General features: G+C 36.9%; 1 pseudogene across 1 annotated transcript; it reads right to left on the bottom strand.

The window, feature by feature from the left end:
• Nucleotides 1-584: 584 nt before the first annotated feature.
• LOC311595824 (nuclear ubiquitous casein and cyclin-dependent kinase substrate 1-like) lies at nt 585-1,318 on the bottom strand (annotated as a pseudogene). Its single transcript has one exon. The product of its transcript is annotated as a nuclear ubiquitous casein and cyclin-dependent kinase substrate 1-like (transcript).
• Nucleotides 1,319-15,021: the final 13,703 nt, after the last annotated feature.

Genomic DNA, 15,021 nt, shown 5'->3' with positions numbered 1-15,021 from the left:
TCTGGTTGACTATTTTAAAAAAGACTGTTTTTGAGACAAAAGGACCACTGGTTCTGAGACTCTTGGAGAATAACAAGTATAAAGTAAGAAAGCCCATACCCTCAAACAAGCTCCAGGAACCCCCTTCCCTCCACACCCAGGGAAATTAGGTGAGGACTGAGTTAACAATGCAGAATTCATGCTCACCTCCCAACTGCCTCATGAGTAGAAGTTAGAGCCATGATCCTTCTTGACATCCACACCCTAGACATATACGCTCATGTTAAATGACAACTGGTCTGTTAAAAGTGCAGAAGAACTAACACATCATTTTCTATCAAAACACATTTCTAGATTTTTTCTGTCCATGTTGATACTCTTTAACAAAAAGCAAAGTTTCCATAGCTTCCACCTCAAGTCTTATTGCTTTACAGCATGGTATGTCTTCCTTCCAATAAAAATACAAAGATAAAACAGTCAATGAAGTGATTGATTCATATGGCTTTCACCGGGAGACAGAGAGGGACTGGCAAAGAAAGGCCATGAGACAAACTAGCAACTTAGACACTTCAACATACAATGGTTCTGAGAGTGAGAGGCAGATTTTAATCTTTCCCATATGAGGCTTCATCTTCAGACCATTCGTCTCCATGCAGGCTTCTAGAATTGGGGGCTTGCAGCTATCTTCTCTGCCGGAGGACTCTCTGACTCCTCGTCCTTTTCTTTAGGAGAAGGAATTTTTCCTTTGATGCCTTCGAAACTGTGGGGTGACTCACTTTCCCTTTTTCCTTTCACTGGACTTGGTGACACTGTAGCCTTTAGACTGGGTTTGGGCATTTCCTTTCCTTTTCTTTTAGGTTTGGATGTCTTAATCAGCTTTTTGTGTTTCTTTTTTGAACTACCATAATCACTATCATCATCTTCTTCCTTTGGAAATCTTCATTGCTGCCGGAATCTTTCTCCTGGAAGGGTGCCTCACCATCTTCTTCTGGCTCTTCCTCACTGCCAACACCTACCAAGAGCATTGCTCTCTGTTTAGAAACTGCTTCACATACTGCCTGTCGTGGCTGGTGTACATTTTTATGATCATCTTCTTCATCTTCACTGTCTTCTGATTTGTGAGAATCACCCTTCTTGGTCTTTACAACTTTTTCTTTGAGTCTTCACTGTCATATGATTTTTTTTTCCTAGATCATTTCTTATTTTTCGCCTCTGGAGGAGATGACCAAATTTTCCTAGCAGGAAAGCCTGAATCACTTCCATAATCTTCATCTGCATCATCTGATTCCTGAAAGTGTGAGTAATCAATGACCTTCCTCTTTCTGACAGGCCAGGACATGCCTGGAGCTGCTGGCTTCTCATAGTTCATTGTTTGGAATCAGCTTCAGTCTACCTACAATGATGTCATTGCTTACCTGCCAGCGGGGAGTGATCCTGCCCAGGGCCATATAAATATATAGACCCTCCCTGTGGTCTCTCTCTACTCTCTCCCTCTTATTATTACTCTTCTTGTCTCCTCTGTCTCTGTCTCGGTCTTTCTCTGGGGTACCCCTTCCCCCTTTCCTTCTCTCCCCATGCTCATTTAATAAACTCCTCTACAACATAATATCTGCTGCCTGGTACCTTATTACCTTATTATACCTTATTATCTTACCGCCATATATATTAATCACAAAAGTCACAGCTGCTTGTTTTGGTCCCATCTCTTCAAAATGGATAGAAAATCAGCATTTTAAAGAAGGAATGATACGGGATGAGAAGTAATAAAAAGTCTAGAGGCCTAAAGCTACACGGGACAAAGTTTGAAAGCATAATTATCCAAGTATAATACTTTTTCTTACCCTGCTGAATACACAGTTATGAAGGACTAGAAGGCAGTCTGTGACCACTCAGATTCTAGGATACAAAGGAAACAATGGCACAAACATATGGCTTCATTAACTTTTTCAGGATATCTGAAGAAGATGAAGATCATTTTAATTGATTTTTGAGATTATTTTTCTGTTATTTATTCCTTAGAATATTTTGCTAGTTGAATTTAAGCCTATAAAACTCCATTGGTCTTGAAAATACAATATTGGATATTTGTCTATTTCTGAACCATAAAAAGGTGTTATATCCTGTGTTTATGGCTGATTAATTGTTTATTAGTTAATTAAATAGATGGTATTTGAAATTCATATGGGACCTATACTCTGGGCATTGTTTAGTAATTCAAAGTAAACCAGTGATAAAGAGAGCTACTCTCTGGATAAATTGCTTATTAATTGTGCTAATAGAATTTAATGAAGGGATTTGGTAGTATAATATATAACATGGGTTTTAATGAAACTAGTTTTATCTGAGTAATTAAAATTAAAGGTATCTATCATGAGATGATGGATTATTTATCTTCAGGTTGGCCATGAATTTATAAATGGTGTTTGTATGCTTTAAGCAGCTGAAGTAGTAATATGGCAGGTCTCTAGAGAATGCAAACTCGGCAAGTGATGCAAATAAATAATAATGTACACAGATCACAGTCCTCAGTGACCCTGACAGCTCTATTAGCACTGTGCAAAATGAACGACTCAGCAGTATTACTCTGTCCACCATCTTTCTACCACTCATTCCATAATGGTCATTAATATTAATTTTAAATATGTTATAATTGATAAAAATTGTATGTATTTTGTATTTTTTTCAAACTGGAAAATTTTGGTATTCAAGTGTAGTTTGTCAAAACATGTAACATTTTCCCTCTATGTGTATTCAATAAAACTAATATTCTTATAAATATCCCATGAAATAAAGGTCCCAGAAACTAACTCTTAAACTAATTTTTTGAAGATAACAGCCATTTTAGCCATCAATTATACTGTCAATGATTAGTGTCACTTTTTATTTATGAGTGAAATAATGGATCTAGATCAATGATATATAGGATAATTGAAATGCTCAGCTTTTAAAATGTGCAGATTTCCACCAATCATTTGAACATGTTAGTGGTAAAATAATTTAACAATAAGTAACAGCAGATAGCTTCTAATAAGGTCTGCTGACAGATGCTACCTTGGTTTAGAGAGTCTGACTCTTAGAGAAAAGATGTTACTAAGAATGAGGAATAAAGGATCGAGAGGGTCCTAGAAACCTACAAGAAGAACATTGTGATGGGCAGATCTGTGCCCAGGGGTCCTACACAAACTACAGCACCAGCCAAGGACAATACATGCAGTAAACTTCAAACTTCTGCCCAGATCTAGCCAATGGACAGCACAGTTGAGTGGAGAGTGAGGACTGACTTTCACACAAACTCTGGTGCCCCATATTTGACCATGTCCCCTTGATGGAAAGGCCTGGTGGCACTCAGAGGAAGGATAACAGCTACCTAGAAGAGATTTGATACCCTATGAGCATATACAGGGGAAAGAGGTCCCCCTCAGTCACAGTCTTAGGGGAGGAGAGTAGGGGGAAAGAGGGAGGGAGGGAGGAATGGGAGGATACAAGAGATGGGATAACAATTGACTTGTAATATGAATAAATTAATAAAATATTTTTAAAAGAATGAGGAATAAGTAGAGAAGAGACTCCTGGTGCCGTGCATAGCCATTTCTTGAAACAATATTGAGATTACATCTCTTTCTTAAATATACAATCACCACAATCTAATAATCCAATTGCACTTTTTGACAAAAGTGAAGAAAATGACATGCGTGTGCAAGAGAATTACACACTTCATGACTACTGAGGCACTGTTTATAAAGGCTGACATGGGTTATCAGCTGTAGTTTTAAGGATAAATGGATAAAGAGATTGTGACATACATGCTCAATGGAATATGACCTAGATGAGGTAAGACTGGAGGCAGTTATGATAACTGAACTAACATGGGCATTGTGTGTGTGTGTGTGTGTGTGTGTGTGTGTGTGTGTGTGTGTGTGTGTGTTGCGTGTGTTATGTTCGCATAAGGGAATGTGCACCCATATTTGCAACTATAGGGCCAGAGAAAGCAACATATAATTTTATGGTTGGGGTCACCATGAGGAACTATATTAAAGGGTTACAAGCATTAAAAAGGTTGAGAACCATTGGTGGACTAAAATATTAACATTCTGTGCTAAATTGAAAAAAATCAAATATATGATTTCTATGTATTTTTTTCCTCCAGTAAATTCAAGTAGCAGAACAGCTGGAAAAAGTTGAAGATTCAGGGACGTTGCATTTTCATGCTAAGTGAATGTACCTTAGGAGATTGAGGAAGATATGAAGCATGCTATTCATCATGCAAGATGATCCAACAACTGATAATGACCAGCATAATATTATAGATTCCTGCGAGTTTCCATTATCCTAGGGTGACCACAACATCACGAATTCCAGGTCTCTCTCCTCTCTCTCCTCCCTCTCTCTCCCCCCCCTCTCTCTCTCCTTCTCTCTCCTTCTCTCTCTCTCCTTCTCTCTCTCTCTCTCTCTCTCTCTCTCTCTCTCTCTCTCTCTCCTTCTCCTTCTCTCTCTCTCTTTCTCTCTCTCTCTCCTTCTCTCTCTATCTCTCTCTCCTTCTCTCTCTCTCCTTCTCTCTCTCTCCTTCTCTCTCTCTTTCTCCTCTCTCTCTCTCTCCTATCTCTCTCTCTCTCTCCTTCTCTCTCTCCTCTCTCTCTCTCTCTCTCTCTCTCTCTCTCTCTCTCTCTCTCTCTCTCTCTCTCTCTCTCTCTCTTCCTCCTTGCCAAATGGTCCATCCTGCTACCCTCCCCGATCCAGTTCCTTCCCTCCCTCTAGCCCTGATGTCTATTCTATTTCCCCTTTTCAGTGATACTCAAGTGTCTCACCTTAAGCCTTCCCTGTTACTTAGTTTCTTTGGGACTGTGGGTTGTATCATGGTTATCCTGTACTTTATAGCTAATATCCACTTATAGGTGAGTACATGCCATGCCTGTCTTTCTGGGTTGAGGTTAACTCACTCAGGATGACATTTTCTAGTTCCATCCATTTGCCTGCAAATTTCATGATTTCCTTGTTTTTAATAACTGAGTAGTATTCCATTGTATAAATATACCATATTTTCTTCATTAATTTCTCAGTTGAGACACACCTGGGTTGCTTCCTGTTTTTAGTCATTATCAATAAAGCTGCTATGAACATAGCTGAGCAACTGATCTTGTGCTACAGTGGGACATCTTTTAGGTATATGCCCAGGAGTGCTATAGCTAGATCTTGAGGTAGCACTATTTCCGAGTTTATGAGTCTATGAGAAACTTCCAGACTCATCTTTTCTTTTATTTCTCTTCCTTTTTTAAAAAAAATAAAAAGCATTTATTTTATTTTTAAAAATTTTTTATTTTTGATTTGTTCACTTTACATCTCAATTGTAGCCCTCTTCCTCATTCCCTCCAGATCCAACTCTCCCTTCCTCATTACTTCTCCCTCTCTCCCCTATCCTCAGAAAGAGGAGCCTTCTTCCCCTAACATCTGGCCTCAGCCTATCAAGTTTCATCTGAAATGCCTGATGCTCTTCCTCTGTGGCCTGGCAAGGTTGCCTGGCAGGGGCTAGTGATCAATGTTTGGGTGCCAGAGTCCATGTCAAAAGTAGTCCCTCCTCCCCATATTATGGGACCCACAAGGAGACTATGCTGCCTATCTACTACATCTGAGCATGTCTAGGTTTACACTTTACCTTCTAATACATTTAGTGTTTGGTTTTTTTTTTTCTTTTTCCATTTTTTTTATTATTAATTTATTCTTGTTACATCTCAATGGTTATCCCATCCCTTGTATCCTCCCATTCTTCCCTCCCTCCCATTTTCCCCTTATTCCCCTCCCCTATGACAGTTCCTGAGGGGGATTACCTCCCCCTCTATATGATCATAGGGTATCAAGTCTCTTCTTGGTAACCTGCTGTCCTTCCTCTGAGTGCCATCAGGTCTCCCCATCCAGGGGACATGGTCAGAGGTGAGGCACCAGAGTGTGTGAGAACGTAATATCCCTCTCTCCACTTTACTGTGGAGAGTGTTCTGTCCATTGTCTAGATCTGGGTAGGGGTTTAAGGTTTACCGCCTGTATTGTCCTTGTCTGGTGCCTAGTTTGAGTGGGACCCCTGTGCCCAAATCTGCCTATCATAATGTTCTACTTGTAGGCTCCTAGGACCCTCTGGGTCCTTCTACTTTGCCTTTCTCTCATGAATCTCACATCTAGAGTCCCATTAGAATGTCCTCTCCTCTGTCTCTGTTTCCTGGTAAGTGAAGGCTTTCGTGGGACATGCCCGTTGGGCTAATATGCAGATATAAGTGAATATATACCATTTGAGTCTTTCTGCTTCTGAGTTAACTCACTCATTATGATCATTTCTAGCTCAATCCATTTATCCACAAATTTTGGGAATTCCTTGTTTTTAATAGCTGAATAGTATTCCATAGTGTATATGTACCACAGTTTCTTTATCCATTCTTCTACTGAGGGACACTTAGGCTGTTTCCATGTTCTGGCTATTATGAATAGGGCTGCTATGAACATGGTTGAGCAAATTTTCTTGCTGTGTGCTGGAGCATCTTCTGGGTATATTCCAAGGAGTGGAATAGCTGGGTCTTGAGGAAGCCCTATTCCCATTTTTCTGAGATAGCACCAGATAGATTTCCAAAGTGGTTGTACTAGTTTGCATTCCCACCAGCAATGAAGGAGTGTTCCTCTCTCCCCACATCCTCGCCAGCATGTGGTGTCGCTTGAATTTTTGATCTTAGCCATTCTGATGGGTGTAAGATGGAATCTCAGCGTTGTTTTGACTTGCATTTCCCTGATGATTAAGGAGGTTGAGCATTTCTTTAAGTGTTTCTCAGCCATTTGATATTCCTCTGTTGAGAATTCTCTGTTTAGTTCCATGCCCCATTTCTCGATTGGGTTATTTGGTTTGGTGGTATTTAATTTCTTGAGTTCTTTATAAATTTTGGATATTAGACCTTTGTCAGATGTGGGGTTGGTGAAGATCTTTTCCCAGTCTGTAGACTGTCGCTTTGTACTCTTTACAGTGTCATCTGCCTTACAGAAGCTTTTCAGCCTCATGAGGTCCCATTTATTAATTGTTGACATTAATGTCTGGGCTGTTGGTGTTCTGTTCAGGAAGTTGTCTCCTGTGCCAATATGTTCCAGGCTCTTCCCCACTTTTTCTTCTAAGTGTTTGGTTTTATGTTGAGATCTTTAATCCACTTGGACTTCAGCTTTGTGCATGGTAGTAAATAAGGGTCTATTTGCATTTTTCTACAAGTAGACCTCTAGTTAGGCCAGCACCTCTTGTTTTGAAGATGCCATCTTTTTTTCATTGTATTGTTTTGGATTCTTTGTCAAAAATCTTGTCCTTAGGTATGCGGATCTATTTCTGGGTCTTAGATTTGATACCACTGATCTTACTGTCTGTTCTCATGCCAGTTATCAAAAATCCCAACCAAAAAAAACAAAATTATGCCTAAAATTTGGCAAACTTAGATGCAGGCAGAGTCAACGGCCAAACTCTGCCAAGACAGGATAAACAAGTCCACAATAGTTTCTGTCTATCAAATATGTCTGACAGATATAATGGGTTAGAAGTCCGAAGATGATGCTTCAACATTATAGAGAACGTTGGGTGATTGTTCAGGCAGTAAACTGTCTCAGTCATTTTTTTTTTGTTTGTTTGGAAGCTGCTAAGCTGCACTTCTGGTTCACTCAGGCATTGAACTTTTATTCCTTCTCAAGTCTCTGATGAGGTTAAAGACCAGATAGTTTAATCTTACAATCAAGTTTAGTTTGTTAGGCAATAAGATCTTTTTAGATCAATATAAAGGATTTAAATTAAGAGAGATGAGATATGATAGATATTGTCTTGCATTCAGAAATTTGGGCCCAACAAAGTAGGAAGGATGGTTGCTTCGGGCTTGACAAACGCAAATGGGAAAATCACTATGAAATTAACATTCATATAACTCATGATTGTCTCATTGTTCTTCCTCCTATATGTAGTTCATCTTATTCAGGTGTAGTAATATAAATGTATATGTTAAAAAACGTAATAAAACAAATTTAAAAACTCCAAGGCCAGATGAATTCATCACAGAATTCTGCCATAATGATTTTATTTAATGTTGTTCTGCCATTAGAAATTCTTCTGTTGAAAATTCTCTCTTTAGGTCAGTACCACATTTTTATTTATTTTTCATTATTTATTTATTTAATCACTTATTTATTTATAAGTTTGTTTATAAAATCACAAATATTTTAATTACATCTCTATCCCAGACCCCTCCCTCCTCTCCTCCAAGTCCCACCTCCCCACTGCCATCTTCCCATCCCCCCTCCTTCCTAACAGGGAAAGGGAGACCCCCAATTGGTTCTAATTCACCTGTTATCTCACATTACTGCAAGACTAAGCACATCCTCTCCCACCTGGGAGTGACAAGGCAGTGCAATTAGGGAGATTGATGCAACTGTACCCCATTTTAAAATAGGGTCATTCTTATCTCTTTAAGATGTGAGAAGGCTTAGCAGTGCAGATGACAAGAGTGGAGTTTGTCATGAAGACTTTGGGCAAGATGTTTTTCCAGTGTTAAGAGGTTAACATCAGAGGAAGGTATCATTACTCCTAGAAAAATGTCTTTTGGTCTTAGATCTGCTATGCTGGTCAGTCTTTTCTCTCATGTTAGGTAACACAAAGCTGTCCCATATAGCCATTTACCACCCTTTGGTCATTACCAATCCTCACGTGGCTATTTTTTTTTCTTCTATGCGTTTCCAGAGGCCCTTGAATCTGAAATGCAGAACACCAAAATCTACCCAAGGAATTAATAACAGAGATCCATGATGCTGGTACCTTGCTTTCACCTGTGTATATTCTTGGATGAAAAGTGCATCACTGTCAGGAAACAATGTTTGGTAGCACACAACACAAAGTCCTTGTCTCAAAGGAGATAATAGTTAATTCTGAAGTTAAATGTGAGTGATCTTGACCAGGAACACAGGTTTTGGTAACTCTAAATTTTATGTTTGACTGTGGTAAGTTTTATGAAGCCTTTATAGTAAGATAGTAAAGCCATATGTCAAGGCACTTTTCAAATACCCTGTTGAAAATGTTAATTGATTAGGTGGGTTAAAGCCAATTGGTAAAATTTCAAATGTAACACTCAAATAGTATTGTCCTTCTCAGTGTTTTGGTTGGTGGAAGCTAAGATCGGTAGTTAGTAGACTTCATATGGTTTAATATGTCAGTCACTAAATGTTACATCAGACAAAGAGAGAGGCAAGGAATATAAGGAAGGCTAACAATTACCATAAATAAATTTCAATCAAGTTCTGACTTTGAGACATTGCATGTCCACAGTCATTGAAATCTGCATCAGATTTTAAAATTTGGAGAAGACTCAATCGGGAAAGCAGCTTTTTATGTGGAACATTTATTCATACACCTAATGCTATATAAATCTTGCTACATCTACGAGAAATTTCTAATAAACTATCAAATATCATATTGTTCAATCTGTGGTTTATAAACCCATTACTTGGAACATATAATTAAGATTATATTAATGTAACACACCAATGGAAATAATGCAAGTTTGTGATTAGAAATGTTATATAATCAAAATAATCAATGAATTTTTGTCCACTATAATGAAGGTTTTGATATTGTAGTTAGTGTCATCAGAACCCGAGAACCACAGGGTTATTTGGGATTCTAAAGGAAAGAAAAGGAAATAACAGCATTTGCATTTCTGTACCTGTTTGTCCTCTGAGAAGACCTTGCCAGAGTTTAAAAGCTGTATAGAAGAATATTCTCTCTAATGCTCGAGGACATTATGAAAAATGGTTAATTCCCCATCAGTCATTCTGTGTGGCAGCAATAACAATGTCAGGGAAATGGCATCGCTACAAGATTAGCAACCCTCACTTTGAGAATAAGAGTGCTCTACACTTCATTCGTGTTTCATAACTTTACTGGCTTTGACTCCTTATTTAGGAAGAAGTATAAAGGATTTCCTGATGATGTTCAATGTCATTTATGTGTCATATTTAATGATCACAAAAGTACATAATAATTCTGTTTCATCTCTAAGATTATAAAATATTAAAGTATCTAAAGAGCTTAATGAATTAGAAACAGTTTGAAAAATAATGAAACTGACTTTGATTAATCACTGCTATTTATGCATTTGGAGATTATTCTTAAATCCAAAGAAATTCCTGTTAATCATAAAATACACTCAAATTTCATTACCCCCTGATGTCAGCCCATGGGAAATATCCTGTGATCCCCATGCCATTCTGTCTACTGTAACAACAAACAAAGAACTGTAAACATACATGCAGTAACAAAGACAGAAGCATCACTAAGATTCTTACAGGATGAAGTGGCTGGAGAAACGATGCACTGCCACAGAGGAGACTGTGCAGAAAATAGAAACTGGCCAGAAAGCTTCTTGCTGAAAATGTTAAACTCAGAGACATAGATGCTTCGTGGTAATTCATGGTAAGACATTGTCTTTAGGCTTTAGCTTTGGATCTCACTCTAAAACCACTGTTAATCAACTGCTGTGATATAAACAGATTGCTGATATTGTATTCAAACAAGCAGGCCGGAGACAGAAAAATTTCCATCCAGCTTTATCCAGAACTCATGTTTTCCCCAGAGTATTGTTTGCCAAAATATTTGAAAGTATTTACCAAGCATTCCATCATATATTTTACATTGTTTACTAAAATGGACATTCTTAGTTTGCATGTTGTATCCACTTTCAAACGAAGGTGATATTTCTGTTTTAAACATTCTATTGTCTTGGGGGTGAAGACAGAGATTAGTGATTAAAAGTATATAATATTCTTCCAGAGAATTTGAATTTGATTTTCAGTACCCACATCAAGAGGCTCACAAATCTATGAACTACAGCTCCAAGTGAATCAATGCCTTTATGGCTTCAGAAGACAGGCACACACACACACACACACACACACACAGAGAGAGAGAGAGAGAGAGAGAGAGAGAGAGAGAGAGAGAGAGAGAGAGAGAGAGAGAGAGAGAGAGAGAATAAAATTTATGTGGGAGCATCACGTCACCCTCGTCAGAGCAGTCTATTCTCAAAGCAGATTGTGACTAAGACAGAGCCCCAACTCTGGACACTGTGCAGAGCGTGAGAATCTTTGGATCTCTCAGGCCTACATGGGATGTCTCTCTGCACCAAACCCCTCCCCTCAGACCTCAGGAGGCAATTCTGAAGAACAAGCAGAAAGCTTGTAACAGGATCCAAGGAAAAAGTGACTTCTAGATGTAGTAGTACAGACATACATCTGAAGTCACAGAAAACGGAGTGCACAAGATCTGCAAAGGTTCCAACTAGATGAAAATCCCAGCACTGTGAAGGGGAAGAAGACACGAATTCCACCCCAATCAAGAAGCTATTTGTGATTGTAACTGCTAGGCACATGAAAAACAATTTCCTTAATGTCCAACACAAACAAGACTCCATATATTTTGTTTTGTTTTGCTTTGGGTTTTGCTCACTTTTGTTTCCCAGTTTTAGTTTAGTTTTATTTTTTTTTTTTTATTTTGTTTTATTGAGACTTTTTGTCTGTTTGGATTTACATTATTTTTCTTTATCTGCAAGATTTAGAAAGCATAAGAAGTTTGATGAGTAGGTAGATGGGGAAGTTGAGGATGGGGAAGTATATCAGAATACATTATACTAAATATAAAATACAAAATTCTGTTGTATTTAAATAGAATGAACTAGATGGGAGACATCTGAATCTTTTTCATAAAGACCTAGGGAAATATGCAGAAAACTTTGATGTCCATAAAGAAGCAGAAATGTGTAATATAAGTGTTTAATTCCTGTTATCTCCCCTGCATAAGAACCACAACTGATATTTTTGATTATGGATATTTTCTCCATATTCAAACTTAAATTGCATCTTGTGTTAGACTTCAATATTCAGCTCATTATAAAATAATATAAAATGTAAACAATGATTGCTGGATGAATTTTTTGGTGAATATTAATATATAGAGATGATAGATAAATAGATAGTTATATTACAAATTATTTTGTGATAAAATATTTTATGTTCTGGATTATAATCCATGATAATATGTGGATATATGCTTATTATATATGAACATATATAATCCAGGACTTAAAATATTTTATCACACAATATTTTTACTATAAACTATCTGTTTATCTATGTATTATCTATCTTTATATTTCTACCCATAATGCTGGTTGACAAAGGTTTTAGATATTGCATACCATGAGACAAAATGAGCAGATTACAAATACACACATAAAGTAAAGACTTCATATATTATATAATAGATAAGAAATCGTGAGTGGGTATTATAATATAGATCTAATTAAATAGAATTTGGAGAGGGAGGGATAACATATGACAAATAAAATTTAGAATTAGAATTTTACCATTATGAAGAATGGGATGTTCACTTGTGAATCATTCATCTATAAATGATTTAACATCTTTTAATCTATGAGGTATAAAATAATAGATGGCATGACCTGACCTATCCCATAAGCCATAGCTTTCTGAAATAAAATAACCAAGCCATTTATATGCTTAATAAAGTTAATAGCATAATTACTATTTATTAATCATAAACTCATTGCACAATTAATACATATTTAGCTAACTACCAAAAATTAACATCTATATATTTAAACAATATGTATTTAAATTGTTAAGCTAACTAAATGAATTAATGAATATTACTATAATATCTGAATAATATAATAAACTAACTAAAGGAACTAATTAATATACCTAGTTGTATATATAACATAATAAATGAATTTGGTTCAAATACTTTTGCTTGTTTGGTTTTCTTGAAGACATATTTTTTATGTAGTTTTGGTTATACTAGAAATCACAGTGTAGACCACTCTGGCCTCAAACTCACAGAGAACTATCTACTTCTGCTTCACCAGTGTTAGGATTAAAGGCATGAACCACCAATCTTTGGCTATAGTAACTTTACTTCCCACATAAATGTTTGCTGCCCAGCACCTCACGAATGTTCTAAGGACACGGTGCTAAAATTCACGTAGTCTGTGTTTTCAGCTCATCTGTGACTGGAATATGGGACAGATTGGGTCACAGTGGTAGTCAATATCACACGGTGCCTCAGATCCTCAACCAGGTTAACCAGAGGAGAGCTGCTGATGAATTGAACCTTACACAAGGGACCAGTGGCCCATGACAAGTCCATATTTTCCTCCTTCATTGCCTATGTACATTTTTACCAGAATTCTTCTAAATGTATGTTGGTTAGAATCATACTTTCTGCTGTCTGAACTTCAATATCCATTTCAAAATTCTACTACACATTGACAATATTTCTGTTATGACTTTATTTCTATATTTTATCTTATTGTGATTTTTATTTACTTTTATGTTTATTTTCTTCCAGGACATTCATCTAAATCTTTTTTTTCTTCCTGTGAAGTTTAACAAACTTTCCCTCATGAAAACAAAATAGTATTAATAGAATGTTTATAACTAAAAATGGACATATATTGGGTTCATATTATTCCAGGTAGCATACTACATGTACTATCTGAATTAACATGTTCTACCTATTCCTATTTTACAGATATAATAAAATATATAATATTTGGGTCATGGGTGGAAAAATTTAAAAATCCAAATAAGCAAACATTCTTAGATAGAATATACACCAACAACATTATTAGAGCATGTAACTTGCGGTGAGAGGAAGAATAAATAATTGTCTTAATGCAGGGTCTGGAGAGAGGTTAAGAGCACTGTCTGATCTTCCAGAGGTCCTGAGTTCAATTTCCAGCAACCACATAGTGGCTAATGTGATCTGATGCCCTCTTCTGGCCTACAGGTATACATGCAGATAAAGCACTCATATACATAAAGCAAAAAATGAAAGCAAAAACTGATGGTATCTGTGATTGAATGGGATTGTATCAACCTACCAAGCTTCTCTGGTGTCTATTTATCTGACAATGACCATGGATAAATACAGGTCCCTAGTAATATGAAGGGAGAAATGTGGTTATTAGGGAGTCAAGAAATCATGGGAATAGTTATCTCATGGAAGATCCATTTCATCTGTGGGTGGCAGCATCCCCCACTTTGGAGTTCCAGAGTAAATAAAAAGAGATGAGCAAGCTAAATATGAGCATTATTCACTCCCTGCTTCTTGATTGCGGATGCAAAGAAATCAGTGCCTCAAACTCCTGCAGACATTGGTGCTCCCCTCGTAATGGAGAGCCTTATGACTTTATTTTACACATATTTTTTCACAGCCATCAAGACAAATAAATAATATGCTGAATACAAGTCTTCAAAAAGACATTAGTGAATTGATCTATTGGGTAAAGACAGTGTTACACCTCAGTGCTTAGCTATATTGACCAATTCTAACAGAAACTCTTTTATTGTTCATATTTGCACACACAGTGGGTTCCCAGTGAGGAATTAGAATCATTAATATTGTAAATAAATTAGTACAACATGGAGCATAACTTGGAGGAAACTTAGAGAAATGCTTCCAAATTTGAGAAGTAGAAAGCAAACAAGGGTATTCCAGAGGGGAGTCTAAATTATAAAGGGTAATTTTTTTTAGAGAAGTCCATCATGTCGCAGATAATGAAACAGACCTTGCTCTAGGCTTTCTGTTTACACGTATTGTGCACATTGGCTATTCTCAGTACTCATGTTTTTCTTATATATTTTAAGATAAGTTGAATTTACTTCACTTTTATATAATTCAGAAATTACTAATGTATAGAAGCATAAAAGAATTCCAACTTCTGCTACTAAAAGAAGTACCTCCCACAAAAAAATGGAACCAACGGTGTGATCTATAAAAGCTGGCAGCATAAAAAGACTCTGAATAATGTATTGGTATACTGATATGTCAGTATATCATTCAATCCTTTTTATAGAAGGTTCTTATTTCTCAATATAGCAACTAAGATAGAGACACCCAAAATGGTCAATGAGCAGAGAATCAGAGACTTTGAAATGCCCTAAATGAGATGTTTATATCGCATCCCTTCCCTTCCA

The sequence above is a fragment of the Acomys minous genome, assembly GCF_964271855.1.
Source record: "Acomys minous genome assembly, chromosome: 4".
In the NCBI taxonomy this organism is placed as follows: domain Eukaryota; kingdom Metazoa; phylum Chordata; class Mammalia; order Rodentia; family Muridae; genus Acomys; species Acomys minous.
Note: the sequence above shows the minus strand (reverse complement) of the source record. Positions and strands in the feature narration are given on the sequence as shown.